This window comes from Phocoena phocoena, chromosome 5 (assembly GCF_963924675.1).
Source record: "Phocoena phocoena chromosome 5, mPhoPho1.1, whole genome shotgun sequence".
Taxonomy (NCBI): Eukaryota; Metazoa; Chordata; class Mammalia; order Artiodactyla; family Phocoenidae; genus Phocoena; species Phocoena phocoena.
Genome location: NC_089223.1, coordinates 40,561,722 through 40,576,815, shown reverse-complemented (window position 1 = coordinate 40,576,815; position 15,094 = coordinate 40,561,722). Strand labels below are relative to the sequence as shown.

General features: G+C 49.7%; 1 protein-coding gene across 2 annotated transcripts in view; it reads right to left on the bottom strand.

Moving 5' to 3' along the window:
- Positions 1-15,094, bottom strand: part of SCD5 (stearoyl-CoA desaturase 5) — a 165,162-nt gene that overhangs the window by 149,338 nt on the left and 730 nt on the right. The window lies entirely within an intron of this gene.

The following is a 15,094-nucleotide window of genomic DNA, read 5'->3' as shown; positions in this document are numbered from 1 at the left end:
ACCACCAGCGTGAGGTGGATGAGCCTGGGCCAAGGGGGAGACTGACACCCACATCCCCGTCACGGCCACCTGGGTACATCCCTGGGCAATGCTATCCAATCCATCCCCACTCCAGAGCCACCCACGAGTCCGGTGCCCAAACCACTGCTGTGTAAGTCGGTGCCTTTCAAGGCAGTGTCACCTGAGGGTGCCCAGCAGGGCTCAGGCATCAGAAGGACATTCCCGCAAGCCCTGACTGCCCCTTACCAGCTCTGGATCTTGGGCAAATGAGTCCGCCCTGCATTCTGCCTCCGCAGATGCAAAATGCAGACGATACCAGGACAAGTCCACAGTCCCTCATCAAAACCCAAGGGTCAGATGTGCTTCAAGGTTCAGAATTTTTCAGACGTGATAAAGGTAATAGAGTGCCTACGCATTATGGTAATACCCATGGTGGGTCTGTCATCAAACACATCAATACGAACATTCAGACTTAAAAGGATAAACAGTTTAGGTCAGATTTTGCCACCAAATGCATTCATTGGGTTAAGCTTCCCCTCTACATTAGCTATGAAATAATTTTGTTTGCAAAGTTTTGCTGTTGTTCAGAACAGCCGTGAAGACATTTAGGCCCTGTAGGATTATTGTTGTGTGGATTAAAACAGTTACAACACCCACCTCCTCTAGCCATCCCTGCACCTCAGGCCCACTTCGGTCCTGGCATCCATCACACTGAGTTACAATTCTCCTAGGTCTGTCTCCTCTTCTAGATCGCGAGCATCTTGTGGGCAGGAATGATAGCTTGCTCACCTGTGTATTCCCAGCATCTGGCCCATGATGGGCACATGTCCATAAATGTGTGCAAAATACAAGTTAATTAGTCATCTAAATCTCTCCACCTGCCTGTCTCCAAGCAGGTGGAAAAGCGTACCCCAGAAGTGCTCCCTCACTTGCTCCTGAGCCCGGGTAGACATCAGAACATCAATCTGCCTCGTCAGCATCATCACGATGGTGCGGGAACCGCTTTGGCACTTTCAAATACTTTTTTCATAAACTCAATTCATGTCCACTAGGAATGGCCCTGACCAGGGGGAGACTTGGGAGATGAGAACGTTTGCTAATCAGCAAAGCTGTATCTGACTCCAGACTCTTGCCTCCAGCCTTTAGACTGAAGAAGCACCTGGCAGCCCCAGGGGGCCAAGGAGGCCCACTTGTCTGTTTGCTTCTCTGGGAGCTGCTCCCACACGTCGCGCAGTCTGGGCACAGCGCCAGCGCGAGCTCTGCTTTCAGGACTTTACGTCTCTCTTTCTCTGTGAAGACTCCAAGCCTGCCTGGGTTTGGAAGGCTCTCTTCACACTTATCTCTGAATGAGAGAAACCCAGCCCGGCTGCCCTGAGCAAGGCTGAATGAGCCCCGAGATCTAAACTGGCACGAGCTACAGCTTGAGAAACACTCGTGCTAAAATGCAAAAGGACTTGGAGAGCACAGCGCCTTTTCAGGAGAACGGAGAGGAAGACTCAACAGCGGGAGGAACTGAAACAGCCACTTGGATTACTGTCCTAGGTGAGGGGGGGGTCACCTGTGTCACGTGGCCACATTGACAGGATGCAGGTTAGAATTAAGCCCACTGCCGCCCATCGGATGCACAGTGAACCCAGTGGTCGTCATCTCTTGGTGGGTCAGAATCGTTTACAAGGGTCCTTGTATCTCAGGTAGCAGAGGAGCCTGGGTCCAGGATGCCCCTAAAGTATGCCTTGTCCCTGGCAGAGCTGCACTGCGTCCCCGCCTGCATGGTCGAAGAAGTATCTGCTCCTCAGCAAATGAAGATGACTGGAAAGCCCCGACCCTCAGAGATGAAAGGGGCCCGAGAGAAGGGCTCCACCGACCTCCATTTTTTGAATGGACACGTTTCCTGAACGCGGTCACATCTATATAGTGGATTTCCAGCACCAACTCGCTGTCTGGTCCTGGGAACGATAATAATGGTGCCACCGCTACTCATACTGGTGCTGCCTTCCTGGAGGGGAAGATCGGGCAGGGAGGCGCCGAGGCTGCGCAGTTGGCTGCCGCACCTGAGTCCCCTCCGCAGTCCTAAGAAAGGTTTCAGCCCTGTGTAAGAAGCCGTGTGCTGAGAAAGGAGCCCCTGCAGGTATTCCCATTCCCCAAATGCTGCCTCTTATCAACCCTAAGGAGTCTCGGGCTAGTGGAATCGGAGGCAATGTAAAAGCCTTGCACCTGTTCTGAGACGGGGCAGGTGTGTGGGGATGTGACATTAAACTGCTAGGGACACAGCATCACTCCCAGATCACCTGCCTCCAGGTCAGAGCACCTCCAGCCCACAGGGTATAAGAGGTACCCGTGGCACCTGTTAAAATGCAGAGTTCTGGTCGCTCCCCGAGGTTCTCATCCTGTAGGGCCTGGGTAGAGCTCCTGTCTGGGTAGAGCCCCCTGTTCTGCACATTGCACGAGCAACTCAGATGACCCCCAATACACAGTCTGCAGATCAGTCTGAGAACTACTGTCTCGCTCATTACCTATGTCTGCTTCCCAGTTTCTACCCCTTCTCACTTCTGAAAACTGCCCCTCACAAATGTTTTCCCGCAAAGAGCTGGGGGCAGTTGATAGGGGAAAGGTGGCCCCCGAGGTTTTCCATGTGGACGATGTAGCCAGAATTACCCCGACTAATACTGGATACTTAAGTATTTACAGATGCAATTGTCTTGAATTTGCTTCAACCTAAGCCGAAAGGGGAAAAAAAAAAGCTATAAATGATATTGCTAGGGTACCTGATGACATTTGGCTATCCACTGTGGATTAGATAATATCAAGATTGGGACTTCCCTGGTGGTCCAGTGGTTAAGACTCTGTGCTTCCAAAGCAGCAGGGGCCTCTTCCATTGCTGGTGGGTGAATTAAGATCCCATATGCTGCTGGGCGTGGCCAAAAAAAAAAAAAGATAATATCAAGGTTAAATTCCTGGTTTTGAACATTGTACTGTGGTTGTATTCTTACTGTTAGGAAATACATACTGAAGTATTTAGAGATAAAAGGACACAATATCTCTGACTTATTCTTAAATGGCTCAGAAAAAATAGTACTCACACATATGTATACATATACACATAGAGAATATGATGGAGATTGTTCAGTCTGCATAGAGTATATGGGAGTTCCCTGTACTGTTCTTACAACTGTTCTATGTATCTGAAATTATATATCAAAATAAAAAGTTACCAAAAAAAAATCCCCAGGTGAGGGGTGGGTGTGGGGATAGAGACTCCGTTCTCTTTACTTTTATGTATGTTTCAAATTTTCTATCATTAAAACAATTCCCTGTACCAAGCCTCAGGTATGGTTTGAGTGGCACCGACCCTGGGCTGCTGGGAGCCTAGACACCATCCACAACATCACAGGCAATGACCTGTGAGCTAGGAGTACCACCTGGATTAGTGATAAGGTCCTCCACGTTCTGTCCTCCCAACTCCCAACACTTAACGATACACCTTCACAATCTGACTTCTCCAATGTTATTTTTTTCTGATGATTAATATCAAATCTTTTGGGGGGAATCTTACATAAAGACAATTATAAACTAGAAAATAAAAATCACCTTTTAGACACACATTGCCTCTATCACAAAAGAAGTTTTTATTAGGACAGGTGATTTACTTTCAACCCCAGAACTTAGGTTGGGCCCTAGTACCTTTCCTTGCATGAGTTAGGATATAAATTTAAGCCAGAATGACTGACTGATTTTTTCAAAGTTCTCATTCAGTTAAAACAGAAAAGGATAGAAGCTGAAGATTATATGAATCATATGATAACAAGAAAACGCATATGCAGAGATGATATTAAAAATATTTGAGGGCTTCCCTGGTGGCACAGTGGTTGAGAGTCTGCCTGCCGATGCAGGGGACACGGGTCCGTGCCCCGGTCCAGCAAGATCCCACATGCCGCGGAGTGGCTGGGCCTGTGAGCCATGGCTGCCGAGCCTGCGCGTCCGGAGCCTGTGCTCCGCAATGGGAGAGGCCACAACAGTGAGAGGCCCGCGTACCGCAAAAAAAAAAAAAAAAATTGAGTACACCATAGGGAACTATATTCAATATCTTATAATGGAGAAGAATCAAAAAAAGAATATATATATATATATATATATATACACCTCCAAATTACTTTGCTATACATGTGAAAGTAACACAATATTGTAAATCAACTATACTTCAATTAAAAACAACTGACAACCCACAAGGGCACCAACCAACCAAAACCACTGAGAACAGGTTTATTTTTATTTTTTATTTATTTATTTTTTTAAGTTATATCTTGCTGTTATTATTTATTTATTTTTTGTGGTACGTGGGCCTCTACTGTTGTGGCCTCTCCCATTGTGGAGCACAGGCTCCGGACATGCAGGCTCAGCGGCCATGGCTCACGGGCCCAGCGGCTCCGCGGCATGTGGGATCTTCCCGGACCGGGGCACGAACCCATGTCCGCTAGCATTGGCAGGAGGACTCTCAACCACTGCGTCACCAGGGAAGCCCGAGAACAGATTTATTTTTAGATTTAAGCCCTGCAGCTGAGCCAGGTATTGACCCTTTAGCTCTTGGATTGTTGGGAATTCCAGGAGTACCAGGGAAGGCACAGTTATCCAATGATTTTAACCACTGGGCGAACACTGACTGACTACCAGCTCTGTGCATGAAGGAATACTAGCACTAATAACTGTGGTTTATTCCAACCTTCCTGGGAGCTCTGCCAAGTTTAGGTTCGTACCCAGTCTATGCTCAGAGGGTAGTGACAACTCTCCCCAGAGCTCCAGATAGAGTCAAGACCCTGGAGTAATTCAAGCAGAGCTCAAAAACGTTAATGACTCACCCACTTGTCAGGAGCTAGGGAGCCAAACACAATGGATTTGGGGGTGGGAGATGGGAGGGGGAGATATGTGGGCATTATTCACACTTGTTAATAAATACCTTCTTTTGCTTATAGAGACTCTAGGGCAAAACAAATGCTTTCAGGGACACTCCAGTGACTCACAGTCTGAGAACAGAGACGATCTTCATTGTAACCATCTGCAAAAGCTTCTTATGAATGTATTTATTAGAGGAGGGAATCGACAAACTACTTCAGGAAACAGTTACATTTTAGAAATTCATTTATAATTTCATGCACAGAACTTTTAAAGAAGTAAGAGTATTTTCCACTTCTACTCATGCCAAGAGAACATGAAGTTGGATACACTACTTGGGGAAAATTACAGCTGTTCTCTGAGTTATAAAAGGTAGGAGGGGGCTTCCCTGGTGACGCAGGGGTTGAGAGTCTGCCTGCCGATGCAAGGGACATGGGTTTGTGCCCCAGTCCGGAAAGTTCCCCATGCCGCAGAGCGGCTGGGCCCGTGAGCCATGGCCGCTGAGCCTGCGCGTCCGGAGTCTGTGCTCCGCAGCGGGAGAGGCCACAACAGTGAGAGGCCCGCATACCACAAAAAAAAAAAAAAAAAAAAATAGGAGGGTAGAGACCAGGTCTCTGTTTTTTTACACAGTGCCTGGTTCAAGACCATAGGAAATTAATTGCTTGCTTGATAAATGCTTTTTGATGATGAAGTGGAGGATGCTTTGGGAGATGGCCTTGCTCATTTAGGTCACAGGTTGCATTTACAATCATTGTCTCTTTAGGGAACCAAGCTAAAACCAATACAGTCAAATTGCGAGTGCATGATGGTATTCATACAACAGACAGTGATACAGGAAGAAAACAAATTTAAACCTGAGTTCTAAACTCTATTCTTGTACCTCTTCATTTCCAAGTCCACTGGTATTTGATTTTTTTTTTTCCGTTTCAAGGGCAGGGCTTCCCTGGTAGTGCAATGGTTGGGAATCCGCCTGCCAATGCAGGGGACACGGGTTCGAGCCCTGGTCCAGGAAGATCCCACATGCCGCAGAGCAACCAAGCCCGTGTGCCACAACTACTGAGGCTTGCGCGCCTGGAGCCCGTGCTCCACAACAAGAGAAGCCACTGCAACGAGAGGCCCGCGCACCGCAACGAAGAGTAGCCCCGGCTCGCCGCAACTAGAGAAAGCCTGCACGCAGCAGCGAAAACCCAACGCAGCCAAAAATGAATAAATACATTTATTAAAAAAAAAAAAAGTACCTGTTGGGTGAGGTTAAGTGGACTTTTTTTTTTAAAGTGGACTTTTAAATGCCCTTTTAAGTAAAATTTGAGGCAAGAGAACAGAAATCTGACCATGAGGTCATCACTGACGTTCTGTGTCGCCTGAACAATGAAGACAATGACCAGCCAAGAAAACCATTCATCAGTCTGAAGAAAGTGTGTCCACGGAAAACCTTGGTAAAGAACACATTCTGGGCTTCCCTGGTGGCGCAGTGGTTGAGAGTCTGCCTGCCGATGCGGGGGACACGGGTTCGTGCCCCGGTCCAGCAAGATCCCACATGCTGCGGAGCGGCTGGGCCCGTGAGCCATGGCCGCTGAGCCTGCACGTCCGGAGCCCGTGCTCCGCAACGGGAGAGGCCACAACAGTGAGAGGTCTGCGTACCGCAAAAAAAAAAAAAAAAAGAACACATTCTAAGTCACTCATTGTCCATCTTTTTCTTTTTAATTCAATTCTCCCACAAGGCATTTAACACTTCCCTGTACCCAGAGCAACCTTCTCCAGCCCCGTCTCACCCCATAAAAACCCAGAAGAGCAATAAAGAATTCTGCAAGCTCCCCACTGAGGTCAGGGTGTCTCCCAGGTGGACATGGGTGCAGAGGGGCATGCAGATTCTTGGGGCACTGAGAAAGGCTTCTCTCTCCCAAGTCCTTTCCCCAAAATCACATGGAAAGTTCTTTTACAGGGGCAGAAACATCTTTAAAGTTATGAAACAACATGAAAACTTTCCTTAGAAAGAAAGGCCACACAAAGATTAAACTCATTCATTCTTCTCTTCCTTCATCCATTCCCCCAGCACAGTGTACGTTGAGCAGAGGCCATTGCCAGGTTCTGGGGAGGCAGATGTGCCATGGGAGAGCTTACAGCCTCATGGAAAAGGCAGACATTTACAACTCACTGAAATGACAGCAGGACTGGAGACAAGCTGAACGGGTAGGGAGTAGAGGGGAAGAGCGTGCTAAAGTATGAAATCAGAGCCTTTCCAGGGAATGGAGGTGACACCAAAGAGGGAAAGTCATGGGAGGGAGTAAAGGCAGGCCCTGGAGCAGAGGTGTTGGCTGTCCCAGCAGCCATGCCCTCTTCTCCCTTCCCCCAGAGCCTGGGTTTTGTTTGGCTCTTAACCCCCGCCTCATGTGGCATGTGGCTCAGTGGCTAACCCTGATTAGCCTGAATCCCTTGCCAACGATGGTTTAACAAGGGACTTGGGACACAATCCTGCAAGTGAGACTTGAGGAGACATCAGCTGTGAGATGACCAGGAGAGAGTTTCTCTCTGATGAGACTTCAGGAAGGGGCAGCCTCTCTCTTCTTCTGTAGGACATTGTTGTAACTCCTGGAACTCTGGCAGCCATCTTGTAACCACAAGGAAAACTAAACTCCACAAGGCCACCACGGCAGAAATGAAACCCGCTCTTTGATGTTATTACTGAGTCATCCCACAAGTGCCCTACCTTGGGATTACTTACCAGTGAAATTAGAAATTTTCTTTATCTTTTATGCCATCCTAAGTTGAGTTTTGTGCTACTTGCAGCCAAAAGCATCCTTTGTGGAAGGTGGCCCTTTCCTGAGGCATCCTCACCTTTACCAGTTCATCTATTAAATAGACAAGCTGAATTCCCAAGGGCCATGCACAGAGGCTTCCTGTTATTTTCCTCCAGCTCTACTCATGAAAATAAAATTAATTTTCTAGTCCATGAATTAAACATCACTGCTGCCAGCTGAAAAATTTTAGCAACAGCATTTTGTTGGCAAGGGAAGCAGGATCCCGACATGTTCTAAAATAAGCTACAAGGAGGCAGGAGGGGAGGAGGGAAGGCAAAGGGGAGGAGGCCATTAAACGGAAAAAGAAAGAGTTGCCGATTCCCAACCGTGAGCAGCTTCTCTGACCCGTCGGCCTGTGGCCTGACTTGAGGGAGCGCTTCTCTAAGTTCAGTGCAGATGGGTCACCTGGAGACCTTATCAGTACAGGTAGTGATTCAATAGGTCCAGGGTGGGGTCTGAGAGTCTTTCTTTATAACAAGCTCCCAGGTGATGTTGCTGGACCACAGCCTGCAGGGACCACAGAGCCCTCTGAAATAAGCTGCAGAAATGGGAAGCAGGACATTAAGAAGGAGGGTAGTGGGGCTTCCCTGGTGGCGCAATGGTTGAGAGTCTGCCTGCTGATGCAGGGGACACGGGTTCGTGCCCCGGTCTGGGAAGATCCCACATGCCACGGAGCGGCTGGGCCCATGAGCCATGGCCACTGAGCCTGCGCGTCTGGAGCCTGTGCTCCGCAACGGGAGAGGCCGCAGCAGTGAGAGGCCCACGTACCGCAAAAAAAAAAAAAAAAAAAGAAGGAGGGTAGTGAGAACCAGCTGTTTAAGCTCAGGTTCAAGGGAGGAAGTGAGGTGAGAAGAACTCCCCTACACACCTGTACCTCTGAGAAACAGAGGAAAGAGGAACACAGGAGGAGGAGAGAGCCCTGGGTCTGGTGTGCCTGTGCTATTATACCCTTGGGGCTTTTTAGTAATTTAGTCCTGGGACAATACCCCTGAATCTGTGAGATCAAAGGCCCAGCTGAGACATTATTTCTAGCTCTCCCTCAGCTCTGGCCAGCCTGAGGGAGGTGCCTGGTCCCACTGCACACCTGCTGCAAGGTCTCAGGGTCTTTCCTGAAAATCTTCAGACTCACTCATCCCACTGCCATGTGTCTGGTCTTGAAGTTATACACCAAGAGCCACTGGTGTGTGAGGTGGGTGAGAGGAGGTGCGAGGCAGGGAGAGGCTGAAGGGCAGCCTCCCCGAAAGCCTGATCTCCTCCCAGTCTTTGTGTTCCTGTTGAATCTTCCTGCCCTGGATCTGGGCCCTGATCACCTTCAGCCTTGCTGAACCATCAGGTCCTTGACTGACTCTCCTCTCTCCCCTCGGGAGCTCTGTAGCCTGTGGCTACAATGCCATCTCACCCAAACCCCTCGGCCAGCCAGCCTCGGGCCTCCTGGAGGCTCAGTCCAGCCACCTCCTCCTCTGGGAGGCCGCCCCAACTCCCCCAGGCTGGCACCTGCAGCTAATGCTGCCTTGGCGGTTCTCACCTGTGCACCCGTCTGTCTCTCCAACTGGCCTTAAGTGCCTCGAAGTCAGGGATGGTGTCGGTGCCTGGCATGTAATGGGTGAGTAATAAGCATAACTGAATATGGATAAGGGAATTAAATAATGGTTCTCAGCCCCGCTGTGCATCAGAAACACCTTAATGCCTTTTTCAACAAAATAAAAAAGCCAGGACCCCACTCCTACAGATTCCAGTGCAGTAGGTCTGGCGGCGGGGTGGGGTGGGGGGGCGCCAGGCTTCTGAATAGTTCAAAGGATCTCCAAGTGATTCTGATATGTTTTGACAATAGTTGAAAAGGAAAAAAATGAATGAATTAGTGGACAAATGTATATGTGACTACACGTGCAACTGTGAGGCTCTCTCTCGTGGCCGTTCACACTCAGAGTGAACAAACGGCAGACATTTATGAGGGAGGATAGCGGGTCCCTGTTGGGGTGGCCACCAACCCATTGCCAGGGAAAACAAAGTCAGAAAACCAACCGCTTTACCCCTGACCAGGGCTTTCTGACAACCAGGGGACAGCCGGAACAAGTCCCAGCCACCACAGGGGGAGCTAAAGGAAGGGAAGGAGTGAAGGGAAGCACCAAGGGCCAAGTTCCTTTCTCTCCTTCCTTTCACTCCAGCTGCGACATGCCGCTGGTTGTACTGCTGTTCTCACTGTGCAGCTGGGGACACTGAGGCTAGGGAGGGTGAGCGATCTGCCCAAGGCTATAGCTGGGGGGCTAGGCCTTGAACCCACATCCTCTGACTCTAACATCCATACTCTTAACCCCAGGGTGGCACTTCCACAGAAGCAGAACACGTCACAGCAGAGGGATGGCGAGACTGCACACCAGAGACTACAGAACGTCATAATAAATGCTCAACAGGAATAATGCCAACCAAATACGATGTTGCCTTTTATAAAAATTTAGAGAAACCGCCATGACTGTGTCATCCTTTTGTAAATCTCTCAGTGACTTTTCCAAGCAATTATTATGATTTTATACAATACACAAATCAGGATAATATGAGAACTAAATGTTACACGAGGTCAGGATCATTTATTTGGATGTAAAGGCTATGCCTTATATTTGAGCCACAAGAAGTCCCAGACAAACAGACACGGAAGCCCTGCAGGTTCCCTGACGCCTGGCCCACGGTAGGGTTGGTAGTAACAGAGACCATTGCGTGTCCATCCTCTGGCACCAGTTTGACATTTTCCCTGATTCTTAAAACAACTTTCAGCTCAGTATTATCATCCCTATTTCAGAGACCAGGAAACGGAGGCTCACACACTGGAAAGGGACCCGCCTGAAGTTGAACTAAGTGGCAATGCTGGGATTCCAGCTCTGGTTTCTACTCTGCAGAGCGACTTCACATTTCAGGATGACAGTGCAGTTGGCAGTGACCTTGACCAGTGTTAGAAAAAAAACGAGTTAATAATGTTAACCTCAACCTATATTTATATTTGTTTAGACTATTAAGCCAGCAAAAGCACACTCCATTCTCTCAGGTTTCGTGGCACTCCACCCAGCCTTGGGTAGGGCTCTTAGTGCTTGCCTGGTTATTAAAAATGCAAGAGTTGCAACAATGGGCTGGGAATTACAAGGTTTAAAAGGAAGATTCATTTATGTTTTTCAGTTTTTTAGTAGTTTGAGCATTAGAGATTAAAAAAAAAAAAAAAGATGATTCAAAGAGACAGAAACAGGGGGAAAAAGTCAAAACTGAGACCCTAAGACATTTAGGAGAAATGATTTGGCCCTGTTTTTACAGCAATTGCAACGGGCTCCGCTCAAAAAGCCCCAAAGAAAACACTGAAGACCAGGTGAGTTATCAGCTGAACAAAAAGATTCTTATTTACAAAATAGTGGCCTTCTGGAGGAAAATAGGAGGAAGAGAGGATGAAAGAGAAGGGAATGGGGGAGGGAGGAGGGACGGGGGATCTGTGTTCATTTCTCTTTGGAGACTTTGAGAAAGAACCCTTGTTTCCCAAGCCAAAGCAACCTTTTCCATGCAAGAGAGGCAACGAAGCCATGTTGTGTCCCAGCTTTGTAGAATTGATTGTGCTGCAAGAGGGCCTTTTTTCCTTCTACTAAAGAAAAAAAGCCAGTATCAGGACCAACAATAATAAGAGTGGCTAACAATTACTGGACATCAGCCAAGGTCCAGGCACTGTGCTAAGTAGTTTACACCTATTATTGAATTTAATTCTCACAACCTCATGAGCAAGAAGTATTGATATACCCATTTTACAGGTGAGAAAGCTGAGGTCTGGAGATGTTCATTTGCCCAAGGCCAGCTGGTAAGCAAGTAGGAGAGCAAGGATTCACATTCTCAGTTCTTTCTCTTCCGAGCTGTGCTCACCCTAGAAAACCCAGAGGTAAAACAGAAGTCCATGGCCACGCATTCTTGGAGCGCCTCAACAATGTTAGGGATTTGATGGAAAAAGAAGCGCAACAAAGACATCAGGACCATCGAAGGTGTGGATTCAGGTTACCCAAGGCCTGACCGAAGACAACTCATCTTTGGGCAACTCTCAGAATTGGACAGAATTTTTTTTTTTGCGGTACGCGGGCCTCTCTCACTGTTGTGGCCTCTCCCGTTGCGGAGCACAGGCTCCAGACGCACAGGCTCAGTGGCCACGGCCCATGGGCCCAGCCGCTCTGCAGCATGTGGGATCCTCCCAGACCAGGGCACGAACCCGTGTCCCCTGGCATTGGCAGGCGGACCCCCAACCACTGCGCCACCAGGGAAGCCCAGAATTGGACAGAATTTGACTGATGGACCAGTACCTTCCAAACCCCAGCCTCTCCTGATCCTCCCTCCTGCTAGACTGCCTTGTCAATTCCTGCCACCACTCAGATTCCTCGCCATAGGCTGTGTTCCAGCAACCTGAAGGGCACCAGAGAATCCTGTATCTACCTTAGCAATGGTCATATTTGCCCTGGGGCAAGATGGAAGGGAGCAGGGCATATTACTGTTTTGCATGCCTGATACTGTCACTGAAATTGTCATGATGTCACCAAGGCATATTTAGGGGATTCGGATGACATTTCAAGGAAAACCAGAAAAGTCCCTCATGTTTTTGGAAACCAATGGCCAGAATGCCTGGAGATAGGGCAAAGCTGCTGGGAAGGAGCACAGGACTTTGACCTCGACACCACAACTGCTGCCTCTCACTCCCCTATTCTGCTCATCCTGGGATTCAGGGCATGAACAACTGCCCCTTTGGCCAAAAACCCTCAAAGCAGGCATTTTTTTGAGCTCAAGGCTTCAGGTGAAGATCCTTCCTCCAGCTGGAGGTTGTGTTCTGTCCTCAAAAGTCATAAACTCATCCCTCAGGACCTGTGGGCACCAAGAGCATTCCGTTCTAACAGCCTGCCCACTCAGAAAACTGCAAGGATAAGAAGAGAAAACAACTTGCTCTGGGCCCAAGGAGAGTCATAAAAAGGTGGGGAGCGAGGCAGTGGAGGAGGTCTGGACTGAACAACTTGATGGGATCTTTCATGGATGACATTTTACTGCCACGCAAATTACTCTTCGCACAACTGAACACCTAAAACATCCTCTGCTGGGTGCTCTGCATGGATGCCTCCTGTTTCCAGGGCAACCATACCTGGGGTGGAGGGTGGCAAGCAATAATAGATGGGCTAGTTAAGCCTACTGCCTTGACAACTCAGGTCCCTGAAGTGGATGAACAGCCCACTGGTGCATGAACTCAGTCCTAACACTAGACAGAGCCAGTGGGAGAGATGATGAAAAGGGCATCCAGTGGGAAGAAACTTGTAGCTCAAGGCACCAGGGCTTTCAATGAAAATAACCCTGATCAACAGTCTCCCTAAAGATTCTAGCCATCAGCACACTGATCTTAGCTGTCTCTCTCCCTCACTTCTTCTCTCACAAGATATCCATCAGATAACATTCACTTACTTGGAATGTTTCTAAGTCATAAGTTTGAATCTTGAAACTACAATATCCACCACTGTCGGCTCTTTTTCTGTTTGTTTGTTTGGGTTTTTTTGGAGCGGGGGAGCAATGAAACCCAGGTAGGGAGTGAATCAAGATTCAGAGAATGGAACTGATGAAAAGTAGCTACGGCAGAAGACTATGCAGGAAGGCACAAGGATGGGCTTGGCAACATCACCCACAAAGGGGAACCCAGAGTCCTGCGGTGTGTTGACTTCTCCGGGGAAGCTGGAGGAGTTTGAGGCCGAGGACGGTGTCTTCTGGCCAAGGTCTTTCAGAAGAAAGATTCTGTCTCCACCACAGTGAGTGGCCTGGAAAGGGCAGAGGTGAGTGGCAAACCTGGAGAGGAGGCCTTGTCCTTGTGGCTCCTGGTGGGATGCCAGAACCAGCGGGTGGGTGGCTGTAAGGGATGGAGCCTGTGGGTCTGTGGAGCTCCAGACATGTAAGACAATATTTTAAGTGCTCACTTCTCCCTGTAGCTATTAAAGCTAAGCCCCAATCCCCTGGAGGCAGGTGAGCTCTGAAGTCCAAAGGCACAGTCCTGCCCCTGCAGGGAGGAGTGGGGTGGAGAGGGAGCAGCTCCCTGGAGGATCCAGGGCAATAAGGGTTTTGGTTGGCAGGTGGGGGGGAGTGTGTCCATGAAGCAATGACTGAGCATCTCACAATCTAGTCATCTGGAGGTAAAGGAAGAAAGAGGACAGGGAGACTGAAACCAACACATAACAGCAAAGAAGATGGTGAAAAGGACACTGAATTGAGGAGGTGTACTGAGCAGGGGAGGGCTGAGCAGGGAGGTTACCCAAAGCTTAGGGGGCTCTGGGAGGCTTCACAGATTCCCAAAGACGCCCCGCCCCTCTCATCATTCCTCAGCTCTGCTCAGCCACACTCCCCTAAGAGGCACCCATCTACTGGAAGAGTTTGCTTCCGAGAGCAGGGACTGCAGAGTTTCAGGGGAAGGCTTGGAACCGAGTGGCCCCATTATGAACCCAGGCATTTGGAGCTGGCACTGTGCTAAATAAGACACCTTGCAGAAAGAGGTTTTCTTATTTTCTTCCTTCCTCTTTCCCTCTGGGAATAAAAGTAGGTTGTGTTTCTCCTGCCCCCGTTCCTTGGCGATCTCGGAAAGGAGAGCTGAAAGGGCTTCTTAGATCACCTCGTCAAATTCTCAGCCCAGGATATCAAGGCCAGCGCCTTTTGTCTCGGCTAACGTGGCCACTGCAGGGACTGAGGCCAAAACCAGTTGCTGGGGCAGGGGGTGTTGGAAGTGGTTCTGAGGTCAGCCACCGGAGTCACGTAGGGCAGGCACTCGGCCCCCGGGCCCCGGGAGGTGGGGGGGGATTGGAGGGGGCTGGTCCTGGGCTCCCTCCCATGCCGGCAGGGTTGGGGGTGCTAGGAAAGAGGGTGGCGAGAGGGAGAGCTACAGGTGCGGTGACAGACAGGCACTGGTCAGAAGGGATAGGTCCCGGAGGGGATCTGCTCGGCCACGGTCTGAGCTTTGTGCCGGGGGCAGAGCGCTCTCGCCGCGGGGTTGGTGTGCTCGCCGAGAAACTTCTGGGACCGTAGAAGTGCAACTGGGCACAAAAGATCACGGAGAGGGCAGGGATGGGGGCCTTGCAGGGGCAGGAAGGGAACTGGTGTCTTCCATCTCCTGCGCGAACATCAAGACTGATCCGGTGCCGGGTCTCTCCACCCCCGCTCCAACTCCCGTTCTTGTCCTCAACTCGGCCCCCAGGTCCGTGGCCCACAGAGGAGACTGAGAAGCCGAAGGGCGCAGAAAGGAGTGCCCCTGGGACCCGCCTGGGCGACACAATCATCCCATCGGTCTCCCCGCCCTGGAACCCGGGTTCAGCCTGTGTGCCTCTGCGCACAGCGGTAGCGCCGAAGGACCCCGAGTCCATCCAGGCGCCGCCAAAGGCGCC